This window comes from Amblyomma maculatum, chromosome 11 (assembly GCF_055883805.1).
Source record: "Amblyomma maculatum isolate TAMU_Amacu chromosome 11, ASM5588380v1, whole genome shotgun sequence".
In the NCBI taxonomy this organism is placed as follows: domain Eukaryota; kingdom Metazoa; phylum Arthropoda; class Arachnida; order Ixodida; family Ixodidae; genus Amblyomma; species Amblyomma maculatum.
In genome coordinates this window covers 120571324-120588991 of record NC_139354.1, presented here as the reverse complement: position 1 = coordinate 120588991, position 17668 = coordinate 120571324, and the positions used below count along the sequence as shown (strand labels likewise).

General features: G+C 44.6%; 1 long non-coding RNA gene across 1 annotated transcript; it reads left to right on the top strand.

Annotated features, from left to right (window-relative positions):
• The first annotated feature begins 1787 nt into the window (after positions 1-1787).
• LOC146174867 (uncharacterized) lies at positions 1788-15869 on the top strand. The gene is made up of 3 exons (XR_014702000.1): positions 1788-2203; positions 6291-6388; positions 15710-15869. It is a non-coding gene; the product is annotated as an uncharacterized LOC146174867 (long non-coding RNA).
• The last annotated feature ends 1799 nt before the right edge of the window (positions 15870-17668 follow it).

Sequence of the window (17668 nt, the reverse complement as noted above, 5' to 3'; positions counted from 1 at the left end):
CAGTTCCAAGTGCCTCGACCCGGGCCTTATGTTGCGCTGCAGTTGAAGATCCGGCGCTTGTGCAGTTGCAACTACACGGATTGAATAAGTGGTAAAACCTACCTGCGTTACAACAGGGCTAGATCATTATTCTTATGTTCCATAAATATTGCGGATGACGAGATATAGAGCCGGCGAACATGCGACGGCAGTATGATTCAGCAGCAACCGTACTTAAACTCCAATTGTCGAGCCTTGGGTAGCAGAAGGGGAAAAAAAAGTTTTGAGCTATTTTGAATTTTTTCGCCTGTATTGGGCTTGATATTTTCTTTTTCATACTTTGGTCGTGACTGAAGTAATCCCCAAAAACTACTAAGCGCATATAAATGACAGACACCAAACTCAGACCTTCAGTCCAGAAATGTCAGTAAGGTGTAATGGTAATTATGCATTCAACAGTACCAATAGTATTGATTTTCTTGTTTAATTATTTACAAATGAAGCGAAAAAAAATCTTAGTGCTGAGATGCCCCATTTTCATCTTCTCTAATATGAAATGTGAATCAAAATGTGCAGTTTTTCTGTACTCAGTATACCACTGATTCATCACAGATGTGAGAATATGAAATTCATGCAAGTTTCAAAATGAAGAGTGCATGCAGAATTCCAAGCAAAGCAAGCCTTTGATTAAAGTATCATTCAGTTGTGGTGTTTTTGTTTAAATTTATGCATGTTTTGTAGAAGCAACGGTAGATGTTGATATGGAATTAGTGTTGTGTCTGGATCTAGATTATGAATGGCTACCACATTTATGAATTGCTTGGTTGCCACATGCACTTCCAGACATTGTTTGAACAGTCACATCACATTCTGCATTTGGCTTCTTTTTACTTTTTTGCATGAAACTGTTTCCACTTTAGAGTGTGTAGCCTTTCACAATTCATAATTGATCGGGTGAGCATGTTTTGGCATGATAAAAGGTTTGGAAGTTCGAGAGCATTGGCCCTTCATGATGCACAAGGGGCAGACTGCTTACTGCACTGGTACCACTATCTTCCTAGATTCCTAGATATCACTCATATTTCTATACAGAATACATGTTTTCAGAAATTCATATTTCTTGTCTGACTCTGCACATTCTTCAGTTGACATAATGGGAGCTAGGGACGAACTTTTGCCTTTCTTGGTGCACTGCTCCTATTTCATTTAAAGAGCCGCCACATTTTCTGTAACCCGATTTGGGGTGCAAACACTGCATGTTCATAGGGTGGTCAGGGAGCAAACTTGGTGGCCCTGTGAAGGCCATGAACAATATGCTGATGATAGGCTGCCTTTAGACTGACTGGCTTGCATTTCTCGGTGTGTTTTGTATGTGCGAGGGTTCCATAAGCTGCCACATATATTGCTTTGATTTGATGTTGAGGTGACTGGCATGATTAAAAAGTAAATGTGATGATCGAAGTCTTCAGAACATTCAGAACATGCTGGGATTGTACTCCTGGCTTAAGTTGCAGACATTGTTTGCTGGTTATACCTTTGAGAGGAAATCTAGTAGATAAAGCTATGGGCAGAGTGCTTGCTTGGTATTCCAACCTAACCACCCAAACGTCACTGTTTACTGGAAACAGATTGTTCAAGCTTCCAGCCTTCCACTTGTTTACTCGTACATTGCAGTGAAGTGCATTTACGCCTTGGCACATGGCAGGCTCAGGGGCTCGTTCATCGCCACTGTACTAGGTTAGACCTCCAGTTGACTCGAAATGCCTTTTGCCATTGCCATGAAATAGTATTTAAAAGAAGGTTCGATGACAGAAATACTGTTTGCTCTCTTAGTAGGTAAAGAAGAGTTAGCATAACATTTCTTTCGAGTTACATTACCTGGCATCTCTAGATGCGCGTTGTGCCTGCTATGGGCACTGAATTCTTGGTGTGAGATCAGAGGTTCCTGCAGAATCGCAGACTTTTATAATGCTACTTAAATTATGAGCAGATCGAGGTGATAGATGACAAGACTTTACTAATAGTCAATTCCAATCACAGGGTTTAGTGACTTACAGAACATTATTTTCTGCTCTTTTTGGAGTAACTGTATTCCAAATGCAGATCCGGAACACAGGTCCCATCTTCCCAATGCAGATGGGGAGCGATTGCTGAGCCAAGATCGGTCCCTGGAGCAGTGGATTGCTCTTCCGAAATCAACAGAACCGGCTAGAAGTTTGCTTGAGTATTTGTTCAGCTGCACCTTCTATTTCCAGTAGCATGCTCTGCTGTGCTGACTGTGCCCTCTGTGCTCCATAATAGATGATTATTACTTGCCACTGCTATGAATGCAAATTGCTGTCATGAACTAGTGCTTACTCTTGAGGACAGCAAGTCTAAGAATAGCAGTATTATGCAATATTCTTTTTTAAAGACCTCAGCTCGGAGTGTGACTAGAAGATTTTGTGCGGAAATCATCTTTATGTGCTATTCATGATCTTAAAGCCATTCCTGAACTCTGAAACAGTGAAAATGGTGAACTGCGACTTCCTTTTTTTGAGAATAGTGCCAAAGAAATTTTACCCTGCTTGCCCGCACTCGGCTATACGAAAGAATGGCATAAACTGTTGATGTCAATGCCATCCCAAGAAGCAGCGGGAGAAATGCAGACCTATTACAGGTTTAAAAACAGCTGGCACGTGTAGACGAAGCACGGGCTAGCACACAGAATAACAGGCAATTCTTCTGTCAGTTCATGGGCACCACCTACTTGCGCTGGCATGAGTTCCAAACGCAATGGGGACACAATCTGTACTGGATGCAGGTGCTCTTTTGCGGAGCAGGCAGACCACTTCACTTCTGGGATTGTAATTCACTGTATGTGCAGAGGAAAAGCAGGTGAACGTGTCTCTGCTGGCATATGTCGCATTGCCTGCTGTCATCCTTTTTACTTTCAATATGTGCTAATGACAGGAATGCTCATAGCACAAGTAGAGTGAAGACACTGATCTGCGCCATTATGGAAATGCCGAGATGTTAGCATGGGCAAACATCTCTTTGCATCACCGCGAAGCTTGCTAAGGCTCAGTTCAATGTACGAGCAAGCTAATACAATGCGGGCATATGTCAGAGAGCTCTTTAGCTATGGGCCTACGCAACTGCTGCCATACCTTTAATGAGAACTCTTGACTAAAAAGGCAACATTTTACAAAGAGCAAAGTAAATGATAATGACTTTTTTTTTTCATTTAACAAAGCTGGTGGTCACAGTGAAGAACTCATGCCACGATTGTTAATATGCCTCTACTGCCCCATTTGTAAAGCAAGCATATTGAAATTCTCGAATGAGCATGGTTACAGTCGTGAGCAGCTCTGTTAGATGTATGTCCATAAGGGTGGCATATTGTTTCATTGTTCAAAAGAATTCTAAACAATAGGTGGTTTGGAACTTAAAGGAGAAAGAACAGAGAAGCTGGCTGTAGAGGCAGAAATACTGCAAATGGTGGGTGGTGGACAGGTGCCAAGCTGTCGGTATCTGCACTTTGCAAGGAGCCTCATGCTACTCATTAGCCGCAGCTTGGCCATACCCAGCTTATATAAGCTTGGCTTGCACAAAACATGCCTGCAAATGTAACCCTCTTCAAGGCTGCCTGCACCCTACTGTGGTGGTTTCAGTGTTTAGGGCATTTGACTAGTGAGCTGGGTGACGCGGGCTCGGTCTGAGCCGGGGTGGTTACATTTCGGTGGTAGCAAAACGCTAAGTCCCCATGTGCTGTACAGTGTCACTGCACATTGAAGAAGTGCAGATAGTCAAAATTATCCAGAGCTACCTACTATTGCTGACCCTCATTGTCTAAGTTTCTTTGGCATGTTGAACCCTGTCATCAAATCAAGGTTGCCTACTGTTAGCCTTAGTAGATGACCTTCGTAATGCCACAAAGTCTGCTCCTCACCACTCTCCGAAATTTTGTTGTTTGCAACTCAACTCAGGTTACTTACAGTTTGATGACCCCTTTTTCTGAAACACTAGCAGTTGACGAACTCACTCCCATGCAGTGAACTCTGAGAAAAGTGCTGATTTAGTCATAAACATTTTTTTTTCATGAGAATTTGGTCAGTCATATGACCATTGAAAAGTCATCTGTTGATATGTTCATGTAACAAGCTAGGTAGCTTTATAGATGGCTTGGATATGATATCAGAAGTGCTATGATGGTGAGCTATGCTTAGTGTCTGCAATACCTTCATGATGAATGTGGTGAATGCAGATGACATTTTGCTCCACTTTTATTTCACCAGTGGGTGCCTGGTGAGTTGTCAGTGCAAGCTATTGAGTTTCACTTTCTTCATGCAGTTTACAGAGCTGTGGAATCTTGATAATAGCAGAAGTATTATATTTATGGTTCACTAACTACTGTTTTTTTTAAATATAAAATACGTAAATGCGCAGTCAGCAACCCTGGAGTGCAGCGTGCTATTCACCTGGACACCATAGATATTTTAATCATGCCATACCCCTTTGTTACTTTCAGTTTTCAGTTCTACAAGTCTTGATCACGGTAGCTCATCACTATACTCGGGGATAACTGTGGCTATGCAGCTGAAGTTAGGCAGAAAGGAAGAGGCAACATACCTCTTTCCCCTTGCCATGTAGAGTGGGTTACTTCAGCCCTAGTGACCTTGCATTAACTCTCCAACTTCCTCCCTTCACTTCAGCCCAGTACACTCCTAGCCCAAATAGTGAGCAAACCACTCTTCAAGGCAAGGGGACAGAAACTTTTCTCCTTTTCTTTCGTACCTAGACTCGGCTGCATAGCCCCAAAACATTGCCTCCATGTACAGCAAGATTCAATGCCACATTTCTTCTCAGTGTCAGAGCACCCTCTGCTTGCTCTGTACCGCCCTTGCAGCAGCCCAGTGTTTTGTTTACCACAGAAAATCATGTCTGTGCAAGCTGTGTTGGCATGGAGAGCTGCATATCTGAGCCAACTTTCATGCTTTATGATGAGGCTCTCATTGATTGGCTTTAAGTTCCATGAAACGTGGTCATGTGTGTTGATTAGTGTCACATGAAGTAAAATTTCACTGACTAAAATACAATTATAAGGATGTAATTTGGGTGAGTTGGTAAGGTGTCATCTTGAAAGTAGCAGCACGAAAAAACAAGGACGTGAAAAGAAGCAAGCAGATGCTAACTCGCAACTAATGTTTATTGATGCAAATAAGAAATATATAATGCCAAGCAACACTGCAAACCGCTCAGTCACCGATAAGCAGACAGCAAAACATGAATCACTAAAACTTCCGAACGGTTCCATTTGAGTAGATATAGGTAGAGGTCAACTTGGCTGTGCATTGTAAGAATGCACTGGTTGCTTTCAGTTTCTTTCTGCTGTGCACATTCTGGCTGTCATCCATTGCAAATCAGCCGAGAAATCATTGAAGCTAGACATATTTTACAACTAGGTAATGAATGTGTTAGTGAGCCATCCATCATGTTACCATGCAGTGAGTTGGGTTATCTAGATAGGGAACTGTTCTTAAATTATAGTGATTCATGTCTTGCTTTTTGCTTATCAGTGATTGAGTGGTTTGCGTTGTTGCTCGTCTTCTCTATATATTTCATGTGTGCTTCAATAAACATTAGTTGTAAGCTAGTGCCCGTATTGTCTCCTTTCACACCCTTGTTTTTTCTTGCTGCTTCTTTCAAGATAAAATACAATCTTTGCTACTTCGGTCATAAAATGAATTTTAATGAAGTTCCACATCTCTTAGAAAAGTAGTATTGTAGTTGCAGGCATGTATTAGGTGCTCGCTCGATGTAAAGCATAAAGAAAGGGAGGGCTTGTCTGATCTCGAACCTAGTGGGAACTGGTGGATTATGGATAGGCTGTTAAAATGCACTTGCAGTTAAGGTCAAGTAAATGCTTTTTTATTTGTAACTAGGGGCACTGTGATGCCTGACTTGCTCTTTTGCCAGGCTGGCGACGAGATGGAGTGAAAGGAGTTATTTTATTTCACTGTTGGTATGTCTCGGGTGATGTCAACATTGTTTCTTCTCTGGCATTGTAGGCAATCGCCCTTCAACTAATTGAATCCCAAAGCGAAATTTTAAATTAAAAAATAATAATTTAAGATTATTTAGCAGGCAGAGGCATATTTCATGCAGTGACCTGCACCAGCATGTCGTGCATCATTTCAAGAAAAAAAAACAGTATTGTGGTGTTCCTACTCTGTGCCTTTATTTCTTGCTCACAAAGCCTCTGCATGTACGTGTTGCACCATATTACGTTTTCACTAATTTCTTGGGTCATTGTACTTTTTACCTTGCAGCAAGTTCCATGTGGCTTCGTAAGCAATGGCTCCTTCAAGCTCTATACCCTTTGCCGGAATTGTGCTGTGCTGTGGTGGGCAAGAAGCAGGACATTGATGTAAGTACTGAAGACATCTTTCAGTATGTGTAGTTTTTTATTTGCCTAACCCACTACTGCATTTGTGACCCCTCATGTTTATTTTGACATTTAGGTTTCTTCAGTGTTTTCTTTGCTTGCTGCCGTTGCTTATTGGCTATGACATTTGGCTGTTGAGTTTGAGAATGCGGAGTGGAATGGTGCCTGTGGCCTGTTGATATAGGCAAAATGCAAATTTGCCTGCCCACAGTTGGTGCCACTGCATAGCTTGAAGAACTTTTGTGGAAGAGGGCTCTGGAAATTAACCCAGAGCCCTCTTTCTTGATGTCTCTCATAGCTCATGTTCAGCTTTAGAGTAATAAAAGGACATTGAGGACAAGCTGAAGCTGTCTTTTATTATAAATTACTGCATTCTATCCACTAAAGTGCTACTTACTGAAAATGCGAGCTTACTTTAAGATAGGAAAAGCCAGAAGTTTTGAAACAGATGTCATTACCAGCTGATTTCATAGGTTCTACATGATGCATCCATACTTTATTGGGCACAGGCCCCAGAGGCTGGGCTGGTAAGCCATTCCCTTCAATATGATGATCATGGAGTGTGGTTTACACAGGTCTTTGATATCATTGAGTACGCTTGGTTTTCAGGAACTATTTCAAGGAGCTTTGGAACTCCTGAAATTATTTGCTGCTTAAAATTCTAAAAAAATTGCATGGTTTTTCTTTAAAAGCAAGCCTACATGAAAACTAAAAGCGCACTTCAGAGGGAACAATCGAAGAGAGCATGAGCCTATATAATATAAACCCAAAGTGACAGCCTGGCATGCGTCTAGACCATGGTTACAGGTGGCTCTCTTTTTCGCAGTTGCCACCTCTCTTGTCCCTATTTAATTTTTCTTTTTTTCAGCATGTTTGTCTTTGTTTTCCTAAATTTCACACATTTTGCAAAACTACTGTGAATAAATTTTTCTCAAATTGGAACTCCTTGAAGACCTTTCTGGAGGGTTATTTTTCTGGTCTTCCTGTCTTCAACTAGACCCGTTGATGGCTGCTTTCTTATAAATCAGCTCTGACAAATTTCCTCTCTAAAAGGCCCCCCTGCACTTTTTTGGTAGCTAAACTGAGTGCGAATATAATTTGTATGTAAAGTGAAAAGAGAAAACAGGGGAGTGTTATTGATAATACTATACCATATGTAATCATAGACCATGAATGAAGTATGGGGTTTTTCTGGCAGAATATTTCTGCAATGCTTCTCTGCTCAGCGCAAACCCCTTCACTGTGGCGGCCAAACCTGTTTTGGGGGCAGAAATAGGTGGCTGCCAGGAGACATTTCTTGTGACAATGACCACATCCATTACCTGCTCCACTCAGTAACAAAATTCATAACCCCCCCACTTCCGCCCTTCTGGTTTTCAATAGTGAAGGCATGCTTCTCGTCAGATTCGTGCATAACATGAGGTTTGATACAGAAATATTCAGCATTGCACCCAACTTCTGCCCCAAAGGGAATTGGGAGGATATTTTTGCATGTATTCAGTGCACAATCATGTGATACATCAGTGACATAGCCTATGTGTTACGTACACATATCTTGTGGAGTTTGTATTCTTTTTTTCCTTGAGAGAGAAGCGCTGCTCAGTCAAAAAGCATGATGCAAGGGAATTTAGAGTGAGCGCCGATTCTGTGCATTTGCTATCTTTTGCTTAGCTTTCATTCTTTTTCTTCCGGTGGTTTAGTGGCGTTGGTGGTATTCGAGCAATGCAAGGACACGGAGTCAAGAGTGTTCTTCTTCACAGTGCGCTGCAGGGATTGTGCATTTGTTTTCCTCATTGTAATGAAAACATGCAAGGCTAGTGCATGAGTTACTTGCACATACGCACGCCACACACATGCTGTTTTGCAGTGGCAGAAAAGAAATAACTGTCAAGACTGAGAGCATCTTCTAAGGGCACATAAACGTTGGTGTTTGAAGTTAAGTTGTAAATTCATAAAAGATGTGGCTTAGCTTATGAACCAACAATTTTCCGGCACTATCGTTTCACACAACGGGTTTAACTTAAGGTACAAGGGTGGCCGATCGAGCCCTGTGCTCTAACGTGCTGCGCAAAGAAGCAATCAAATCTTGAGCGCTCCCTATACTGCTGCTCAGGTCAAAGCAACCCAACCCCGCCGGGGTGGAACAGTGGTTACGGCGCTCGACTACTGTTCCCAAGGACGCGGGATCGAATCCCGGCCTCGGCGGCAGCTTTTCGATGGAGGCGAAAAGCAAGGCGGCCGTGTGCTGTGCGATGTCAGTGCACGTTAAAGAACCCCAGGTGGTCGAAATTTCCGGAGTCCTCCACTACGGCGTCTCTCATAGCCTGAGTCGCTTTGGGACGTTAAACCCCACAAACCAACCAAAGCAACCCAAACCTCATTGAAACAAAAGTGACGTGGCTATGTCACTCCTGCATGTCCTGCATGGGCTTTTTTTTTCATTCTACTGGGAGAGAGTGAGAAAAGGGTTGCCTGGTCTGTGCGGGAAGGACGCAAGGGAGCTGGGATGTTGGTCCTTTAAAATGAGTGGCGGGTGGGAAGGGGGAGTGGAGGTAATGGGAGGGGAGTCTAGCTGTCCTGCGAGCTAAACGCACAGCAGTATGCATGCTTTCTTTTTTTTTATTTAGCAGTGCGGAAAAAATGAATGAATCGAGGGGGGGGGGGCAGGCTTGCCAACGCAGGCAGCACGGTTTCAAGTGAGTGATGGCTTGGAGCTTCCTCGGCAAAGCACAGAGCAGTGTGCATGCTAGCTTTTTTTTTTGTAGCACCGAAGGTTTGACTGCTTCTGTGTCCGCACATGGGCTGGTTTTGTACCTTGAGTTAAGCCCCCCATGTGATACAAGCCTGAGTCGCTTTGGGGCGTTAAACCCCATAAAGCAAACCTTATGTGAAACATCTTGTATAATTCCATTGCTTAATCCAAACGTCAAAGTTTACGTGCCCTTTAGAAGATGCTCTGTCTTGACAGAATTACTTTTTTTTGCGCCACTACAAAACTGCATGTGTATGGGCACGTATGGGCATGCGTGTGTGCAAATAACTCTCACTCTGGTACTCAATATATATGCAGCCCCGCACACGGCAAGTACTCTTGCACATTTTTTTTAGACTGCAGAAAGCAAACGCACCATCCCGGTGACATGCTGTGAAAAAACAGACTCACGACTCCAGAATCCCGCATCGCATTGCATACCAGCCGTTCCACCAAACTATCGGAAGAAACAGAACGAAAACAAAAAAATGCAAACGCACAGAATCGGTGCGCACTACACTCCCGCGCATCGCGTCTTTTGACTAAGCAGCATGCCTCTGTAAAAAAAAAAATCTAGGAGATATGTGTATGTGACATATAGGCTACATCACCCATGTATCACGTGACTGTGCACCCAAGATGTGCAAAAATATTCTCCCACAAAGATTTTGCTATATAATATAGGTGACGCATTGAGTTTTGCAAAGGGTCCAAGTAGGTCATTGTGCTCCTACTTTCTCCCTGGCCAATTCAAGGGGTGAGAGGCACCTAAGAGCACAATTACCTACTATAATCTATATGATCTCGTATGGGCCAGGTGCAGCAGACAGCTTGTGAGATTGAGTATAGTGACAGGAAATCTTGACTTCATAAGAATACATTGACTTCAACTCCACGTAGCCCTGAATGCCTGCTTTTCATTTATTGGCAGTTATGTGACCTTGAGGGCTCATAGACTGGCACTCAACTTGTAAACACTTGACATCTTATCATTTGTTCTCTCTGTGGGCTTTGTTCTGCGGGTTTACAAGCTTTTTACTAAAGTGGATACAGTGAGTATGCACAGATCTGTTCTCTGAAGCATTGGCTGAGTGACAGCCCAGGTCAAACCTGGTTAACTTAGAACTTCTAGCACATTATTTTTTCTGGGTATGGCTTTGGTATTCCTCCTGACATCCCAGCTTCTGACACCAAGTAGGCATAATCATGGTCTATCACTAACTCCAGTGCTGTAGTTGATCATCACATACTTCTGTGGTGCTGCACATTTTAAGTTGTCGCTGTATATGAGCAGTGTTTCAGAACCTACTTAGTGCAGAGCTACGGTACAAATTTGAGGACTAGTAGTAAGTTTGCTCTGCTTGGTGGCTTCCACAGACAAGGACACACTTGTGGGGAAGGCATGTTGCATATATACCTGCAGCCAACCCTTCCGACTTTTTAGAAGACTTCAGATGCTTGACCAAACTTTCTGATTGCACGATCACTGCCCTAAATCTTCCGATAAGGGGCTTCTGCCTGCAAAGAATGGCTTTTGCGGAACCAGCACCGAGGAATCGGCAGCCGCATTATAATTTCAAGCATCTCCATCAGAGGCCACACTAGCACCATCGGCATCATTGGCTAAGCAGGAAATCAATCAAAACAGACTTTAGCCGAGCAAGAGTAGGTGTCGCTGGCTGCGAAAACAGTTGGTGTACTGCGCTTCTTGTAGGCAGTGATGCACAGCTAATGCAGCCACAGTAGATATAGATGCTGTGCTGGCTTTGCTTTCGATCTCAGCTAAGGGCAGCCACTCAGTGTACTTGAGGTTAAAGGCTTTGCCCAAATGTCATGTTATCTGATCCTTCTTATTGAGCTCAGCCGCATGCCTTATGTTACTAAGCTGCTCTATGCTCAGCAATGGCGTGATTGCTCTTTTTTTTTCGGAACCAACGCAGCCAACGACGGTCACGGATGAAATTACGTGTAAATGGGCTAGTTATGGTTTTGCATTAAAAAATTTAAACAGCGCTCCGATGGTACTGAGAGAAAACTGGTGGTGGGCATGCAGATCAGTTTTGCGCTGGCTATAGAGACGTAGTGAGAACATTTGGTGGCGGCCTGCAGATATCTCGACGGACGCACACCTTTAGACATGCATTGCATGCTTGCTGCTGCATGTTTTTATGCTTAGGATGTTTAGATTAGGACGCATCAGACACTGCCTGAAAGTAGCAGCCGCCTCCCCCTTTTGTACACCAATGCTGCCTCCTCCCCCCCCCCCCCATTTTTGCGGTCTTCCCATTTTTGGTCTTAGCAAGTACGTGTTGAAAATCAGTATGCAGAAGACTAAGGTAATGTTCAACAGCCTCGGGAAGGAACAGCAGTTTACATTAGGTAGCGAAATACTGGAAGTAGTAGGCGAATATGTCTACTTAGGACAGGTAGTAACCGCAGATCCGGACCACGAAAAGGAAATAATAAGAAGAATAAGATTGGGATGGAGCGCATTTGACAAGCACTCTCAGATTATGACTAGCAGCTTACCGGTATCGCTCAAGAGGAAAGTATACAACAGTTGAATCTTGCCTGTACTCACCTATGGGGCTGAAATGTGGAGGCTAACCAAGAGAGTTCTACTTAAGTTGAGGACAACCCAGAGGGCTATGGAACGAAAAATGGTAGGGGTAACATTAAGAGATAGAAAGCGTGCAGAGTGGGTCAGAGAAATAACTCAAGTTACCGACATTCTAGTAGAAATTAAGAAGAAGAAATGGACATGGGCAGGACATGTAGTGCGAAGAGAGGATAACTGATGGTCGCTGAGGGTAACAAACTGGATTCCAAGGGAAGGAAAGCGTAGCAGGGGGCGGCAGAAAGTTAGGTGGGCGGATGAGATTAAGAAGTTCGCAGGGGTCAAGTGGACGCAGCTAGCACAGAACCGGGTTAAGTGGAGAAATATGGGAGAGGCCTTCGCCCTGCAGTGGATATAATCAGGCTGATGATGATGATGAAGAAGTACGTGTAAAGGAAGCTGGGGCCACTAGTAGCGCGATTGAGCCTTGTGAACAATGTCAACATCTGTGCTACAGGCATCAATGGCTTGCTTGTCACATCAGGGTACTATGTACTCTACGGACACACGGTGCTGTCAAAGCGGTTGGTTCACTTGTTCTGTGGAGACATATTCACGGTAGGCAGAAGGCATGGCTTTTCAAGTGCAGTGACCATTGTGGCTCCAAGCTTTGTTTGGAAACTGAAATCAGCGAGTTCAATTTGTTGGTTTGGGTGTATATGTAGCGAAGAAGCACGCATATTTTCTTCCCTCTCCCCTGAGCCCTGCAAGCTTAAAGATCAAGTGTAGCAGCAACTTCAAATCAAATCTTAATAAACAAATTTGGTCACTAAATTTCACAGCATTTCTCAATGCATATGTCGTGCTCTACATGAACAATATCACAGCAGCAGCGACATTTTGCCTAACATTAAGCGTTTTCAGCTGTTTTTCACAGCTGCCTTTTCATGCAGCCTGGGAAACGTTCTGTTAGCCTGTGAATATCGAGTTTACTTCTGAATGTTCAGAGGACTTGACTTAGGACATGAGTGTTTTGCGTGTGGAATAGTTAATTCAAATTTTACCCTTGTGGCCAAATTCAAAAACATGTCTCCACTCGACGCTACCTCAGCTCCATAAAGTGCACAAAACAGTCTTTTCTCTACTTAAGGTTCAGTTCAGATTCTTGAATGCTTTTCAGCATTTCTTCCGACTTACCCTTCAGAAATATTTCTCCACTCCAGACAGCACAAGTGGCATACGGGGCAAGACTAATGGCGAATTCGAGTGGGAGAGCAGGCGCCCTCGAGAGCACTTCGAAAGTGCTCTCAGACAAGTTGGTGCCCTCCAGTGGTAGAGCAGGAGTAGAATCACTGGCTTCCAATGGTAGAGGAGGAGGTCTTTTCCTTTGCTGAGAGCACCTGAATGCACTCCCGGCTGCTCCCTCATCTAAAGCGAGCGTAGAGGAAGTCACATGACATAAAGCGGTGTATCCGCACCATCTTTTTTCTTTTCTCAAGTCGGTGACGCTCTAAATGGTGGCTGCAAAGGATTGCTCAGGTTTGAGAGTCACTGCTGGCATCGAAAGGGCCAAAAGAGGCAGATCGCCGCGCTGTGAGAACAAAGGCATGCAAAGCAGTTCTACATGGAGTGTTTGCTTCTCGGGTTGCAACTGCTGCTACTGCGGGTAGGCGGAGAATGCTTGGGAGGGAAGTGCGGTCACAATGGTCGTGGCGTACTGCTCTCGACACGCAGAGAGCGTTCCCGTGGGAGGAAAATTACACCCTCGCTCGGCGTGCTCCTGTACTTCTCTGTACTGCTCGGCACCTCTGCTCTCGTCCCCCCAACCGAATGGGCCATAAGGCCAAAATTTGGCCCGGAAAGTGTATGCCACTACGTGTAACATGCTCATTTTCTAATGCCAAGTCCTTGTGAACAGCATCGACAAGCTGCCTCAAGAGTCACAGGCTAGTAGGCTGTGGCGGCCGCTTTTCGATGGAGACTAAAAGCAAGGCGCCCATGTGCGGTGCGACATCAGTGCACGTTAAAGAACTCCAGGTGGTTGAAATTTCTGCAGTCCTCCACTACAGCATTTCTCATAGCCTGAGTCGCTTTTGGACGTTAAAAAAAAAGTCACAGCCTAGTAAAATATGTTTTGCAGACTGCATGAACAAGGCAGCTGTGAAAAATGGCTGAAAACAACTCACATCTACCAACATTCACTGCCAGTGACATATGGCTCATGTAGAACAGGATTTGGCATTGAGAACTGCTCGAACTGCTGTGAACTCTAGTGACCTAGTTGCATATTTGCCCTCTGAGTGCTCAGCGGCGAGCGTTGAGCACATGTGAGGTTCAAAGAAGCATGTCATAGCGCATGCACCCAAGTCAACAAATTTGTCTTTCCAGAAGCAAATGCCGCTTCTGTTTCCAAGCAAGCTAGGAGCTTTAATTTTAAGCGCGCTTGAAAAGCCATGCCTTCCACCAACTGCAAATATCTCTCCACAGCTAAAAAGACAGAATTGACCCCCCCCCCCTTCAGTACTGCATCTAGACATACAAGTATATTTGAGGCAATCAGAAAGCCATTGATGTGTGCAGCACAGGTGTTCCATGGCACAACTGCACCTCCGGTAACTCGCTGTCTTCCTATTTACAATATGACATTCCCCACGATTGCACCACTGTCCACAGTGGTTCACAGAAACCACTGCACATCTTTCATTTGCTGTTAGCCATCAAATGCTTTCTGCAACTTGGCACTCGGCGTGCTCTGAAATGTTGCTAAGGTATCTGGTGATGACTTGAAATGTGTTTACACCACAGTAGCATAATGCGATGATCAACTACAGCATTGAAATCTGCAACTGACGATAGTTATCCATGCTCAACGTCAGCCGCAGAAACTTAGGAGGCTTTTCTTGGTCGTACTTGAAACGATGTTTCAGTATTTTCGCGTCAGATTGAGGTTCTCGGAGCCAATGCTTCAGAGAGTGGGTCTGTGAATCCTTATTGTATCCACTTTCATGAAAGGCTTGGTATACAGTAGAACGAAGTCTGCACAGTGTGTGAAAGCTGCGATGCCCCATGTTTGCAAGTGGAAGTCTAGGTGTCCCCATAGTAGTGTCATTGCCACTTATAGATGCTCTGTTTTCTCATGCACTCGAGGAGCAATTCAAGTGGAGCTTCATTTCAAAAAAAAAAAAGGGGCCTCGAGGACCGCTTGGAGTAAAGGTGTTAGTCAAGGCATGTTTGTGAATATCAGTTAACCTGATCCCTATGCACTGTTTCCACTGCCTCGGGTGGTTAGGGTATTTCTCGACCTTATTGGAAGGAAGGCTGAGGGGCTGTCATGAATCCTAACCAAGCTTTTAGTAAACTTGGGGAGAGTTGTGCCACTTCTACATGGCATTCTCGATCACCATTGAAAGATTCCATCATCTCACTAAGCTCTTGTACCCCGCTATTGCCATTGATAATTCGCTGCTGGGCTCAAGTAATACTCGTGCACTTTTGAAGATGTGTTATCAACTGTTTTTGTACAAGTTGCAATGATGATATACTTTCCGTACTGTTCTGTGTGCAATTTTGTTTTTCTTCTATGACCATATATGTAGAATTGCATAATCTTTCATTTCAGGTTTGGTTTTATTCCTAGCTCTGTGTGCTAAGCCATATCTAGAATGCACACTTCTATTTCTCCAAGTCCAGTCTCCAGTTCTGGACTGCTCTGTTCACTCTAGTTATTGTAGCTTTCCATGAAGCAGTGCTCAGATGTCTTTGATTGATAGGATATCTGTTCGACTAAGGTATTAGATTTTGTGATGGACTGATGCTGAACGCCTGTATTCTTGTGTCAGTTCGTCATATTTCTGTAGTTCAGAATCGAAACTTTTTGAATTGTTATCAATTAAAAATAGAGCACCTAATTACCCCTTTCTCAGAATGTTTTGTAAAGACAGCTAAACTTTCGGATTTTGGAATATAGTCCTGCTTTTTTTTTTGCATTTTGCAGATGTCGCACAGCGAAAACCTGTATCCAAGCTCGAATCCAACAGGCCAAGAGCAGCTGAAGAAGGAAACCTGCATCCAAGCTCGAACCTGGTGGACCGAAAGCAGATGTTTTGTGACCACACTGTATCAGCCAATAAAGCCAATCCAGGTGACCACATGTATCTTTTCGAAGCTTGCATTCTTTGCACTTGAGACTCATCTCATGGAGAGCATCATTTCTGCAAAACATTTTGTGTCATAACTGTAGCAGAAACTGATTGAGGCCTTGCACAAGGCCTAAAGCTGGCATATTAGTATTATGCACAACACAAACATGAGGTGTGATGTAGGAGCCTTGCAACCATGCAGAGTATCACCATAGCATGGTAGCATTCCCATGCCGAATGTCTCATCGTTTGAGATCAGACTAATGTCTTGCACCTTCAGAGTGCACTCATTCCTTGCACTAAAGGCCCTAATATAGTCCGACGTTTTCGACGCAACTGGCTAAGTCTGCGACGTCAGCCACGGCACATCGGCCATGACGGGCGCGTCAAAAAACTGCCGCTTCTACAGGATGGCGCGGCTGGCGTGCCCGATGCCGCGGCGCGCATGCGCACAAGACGCCCTCGAGGGCTGGTACATTTTTGGGGTGCATTTTCGAGCAGACGATAGGGCCCCTACAGGGACCTGGCTGCAGCCTATCAAGGCACTAATTACTATTGTGATGAAGGCAATGACGCGATGTGTTTACTGCGAATGTTCAAATGGCACAAAGCATTTACAGTCAGCCGTGGAGACGTCCAGCCCAGCAACGGCCTGAGCCCGCGTCGACGACGGCTACAGACGGAACGATGATTGTGTACGTGCGTGTTTTACTGAAAACTAATCAAAATTTAAGTGTATGTACGATTACAGAGGAGTTGGAGATTGCACAGTAATGAGGATCACATTCTCGGCTGGCTGCAGCTCCTGTAGAATTCCATAAATTTCGCGAATTCCCTGGTTGTTGAGCCGCTGACGTTCCGTGAGGCCAAATCGAGTACGGCCTTCGATTCCGGCGTGTACCGGTCACAACTCTATGCGAAGCCGCTTCCGCAGTTTTTGGTATTCTTCCAATGAATGTACTGCAGATAAGTGAAACAACACCATCGTTACACCTTCTAGAGCAATGCATTAAAACGAGCATGGTACACACACCGCAGCGAAGAACTCACAGCTGTGCCCAGCCGCACTACTGACAGTTTGCAGCCCAGGCATTTTTCTTTCCTTTGAACGTCTGTGTATAGTCAATCCGCTTGGTATCATTAACGCAGGGCTGCCCTCGAATTCCTTCTAGCAGCTTTTCCGCAACAGTGTCTGAAATGCGCGCGTGGTTATAGCGCAGTCTCTGTCTACATGCAAGCCGCCATCTTCACTGCGCGTGAGGAATGCTGGGATGGATGGCCGACGCGGCTGAGGCGGTCGGCGAGAAATAGGCGAGATTCTGTTTGCGCGTCAGCGACGTTGGGCCGCGTCGGCTCGCGCTCGCTACGTCCATCACGCCGTGACGTTGGACTATAGACCTCGGCTTTTCGCCGACGTAACGTCGCGGAGGGCGACGTGCGCGCGCGCGTTACGTCGGACTATATTGGGGCCTTAAGTGAGTGCCCACATCCATGCACTCTGAATGTTGATAGCTATGCACAAATTTTGCCACACACACACGGGTACAAAAATCTTCACAGTGTGCACGCCTTCGCGCCGTGAACACGTTGCACGTTCTCCCACCGTGCACACATCGCACATCCTCGCTCGCACATTCTCGCTCGCACATTCTCGCTCGCACATTCTCGAATCGCACATTCTCGAATCGCACATCCTCGCACGCACAAACTCGCGCTGTGCGGGTCGATAACCACGCACAGATAATCACGCAGAGCCTCGCACAATATTTTCAGTAGGGTGCCTTAGAATATTTTCGCAATCTCGGCTTAACATC